Here is a 2,363-nt window from a genome sequence, read left to right as displayed (position 1 = left end):
TTTTCTTTTGAAAGTGTTACCATTTAACTAAATTGCATGAAAACAGCTTACTTCATGTAACTGAACATTCTTTCACTTCTGTTCTAGATCAGTAGTTATCTTCTGGGGAGTGTGCATCAGAATCGAATGTATTACTCTTCATTGTTAGTGTAATATAATGTAAATGCATAATATAGTATACATAATGTTCTGCTACTTGCTCTTTGCCTATTACATCCTTGGGCATCATCTTATGTCAATACATACAAACTACATCACCTGTAAAATGGAAGTATGATAGTTGTAAAGACTAATTTAGTTAATACTAATAAGTAATGTAGAACAACATCTGGCACATAAGTAATTGCTTAATTAAGATTAGCTATTGTTATTCCATTGGAGAGGTGTTCCATAATTTGTATAATCTATTGATGGGCATGTAGGTTGCTGCCAGTTTTCCCCTACTGCAAATAATATATAACTAAACAACTTTATATGTAATCTTGATGCATATAATATTACTAGAATAAACTCCTAGAAGTGGAACTACTGGATCACAAGGAATATATCTTGTGACGATTATATCTATTGTCTCCCAGCCAAACCCCATTCTTCTGCACCTTGCTTTGTGAACCTGGGTTGGGAATTTGTAAACTGCTTTTCCCAGACTTCCTTGCCAACTGGCTCCTTCTTTATTTCTTTTAGGAAGATATTTCCAAATCAAGCTTCAAAATGGCTACCTCAATTTGTACTCCCACCAACAATTTAAGGGCCTCTTTCCCTACCTGTGGAGTTTTTTAAAAACACACACACACAGCTATACAGCCCCCATTCCAAACCTACTGAGTACTGGGTAGGGCCTGGGCAAATGTGTTTTCTAAAAGCACTACAAGTGATTCCAGTGCACAACCAGGTACAAAGCATTATTCTAAATCTTTGATTCTCAAAGTGTGGCCCCTAGACCAGCAGTGTTAGCATCACCTGAGAGTTTGTTAGAAATGCAGAATCTCAGAAGCTACCTTTTAACAAGATCCCCAGAGGATTCAAATGCACATTGAAGTTTGAGAAACACTGCCCTATGAAGGATACTTCAATAGATAAGCAGCAACAGATCCAGACTTTGTGAGGCATAAAGCTCATATAATTTGAAGAATCAAGAATCCTTTTTACCAAAAAGGAATATGAAATGGCAAACAAAATTGAGTGCAAGTTGAATATTTATTAAATCATAATAAATACAAGTTTTTAAAAGCTGAAAAGTACCACGAACATCACAAAATCAAGAAAAAATAATAAAACATGTTTACTAATGAACTGCCTAACACACCTCTATCATATTTTTCTAAATTTTTAGCTGTCTGTTTGTATGATAAAAAATTTTTTTCTCTGATCTTTTTATAGACAGACAAGAAAGGTAATTCAGTCAGCCAGAATTTTTTTATTATTATTGATAATTTAGAAAAGTTTTTTTCATTTTCCAACTCATTATAATGTCATGTAAAATTTTTATAGTTTTGTCAAATTTGGGATAAGCCTTATTCAATTTCTTTCTAGGAACTATAAGAGTCATGGCATTTCAGTAGCTAATTTTAAATGCCCTTGGAATCAGTGACACTGGTTAATCATCATCATCCATGTCCTTTTGCAGACCATTACTTTCATCTTTCTCTGCTCTTTTGTTCCTTGTCCCAGAGTGCCCCCATTCACATAAATTTCTTTACCTCTTCTGTTATTGTTTTATCTACATTTCCTTTGCTATCATGCTTCTGTGTCTTGTCTTTATGATTTTGACCATCAGAATTTTAGCTTCTGTTGTGATAAAAGAGTTTTCAGCATTTTGAAGTTTCTGCTAGTTGTTTTCCTTTTAGTTGAGGTCTCCAGTTTCCACTAGGATATATCCTTTCCTTCACAGTTGTAGTTTAGTCTGATCAACCATTCTGAAAATGAATACAAAATTGAGATGAAGGGGCCAGCCCGGTGGCGCACTGCGCTAGTGCGCCACTTGGGAAGCGTGGAGGCGCTCCCGCCAAGGGTTCGGATCCCACATATGGACCGGTTCCCGCTCACTGGCTGAGCGNACACACACACACACACACACACACACACACAAAGCCCTTGCTGTGGATTAGAAGTAACAGAGGTGTAGAACACTAAGGTGAAAACAGCACAATGCAAAGCAGTTGGACCAAGTGAAAAGCCCGGACAAATTGCACTGGAGTATTTCTTCCTAGTATGTGTCCTAAGAGAAAGGGGACACAGGAACATCTATGGGTCAGTTTTTCCCACCGTCCCTAATGTTAGACATTACTCAGAATGACTACCCTTTTGACCACTAATCGATAGAATACTCTAAACCACCAAATCAACATAACCATTTTTACTTT

This window comes from Galeopterus variegatus, unplaced genomic scaffold (assembly GCF_000696425.1).
Source record: "Galeopterus variegatus unplaced genomic scaffold, G_variegatus-3.0.2 Scaffold14390, whole genome shotgun sequence".
NCBI classification, from domain to species: Eukaryota; Metazoa; Chordata; class Mammalia; order Dermoptera; family Cynocephalidae; genus Galeopterus; species Galeopterus variegatus.
Note: the sequence above shows the minus strand (reverse complement) of the source record.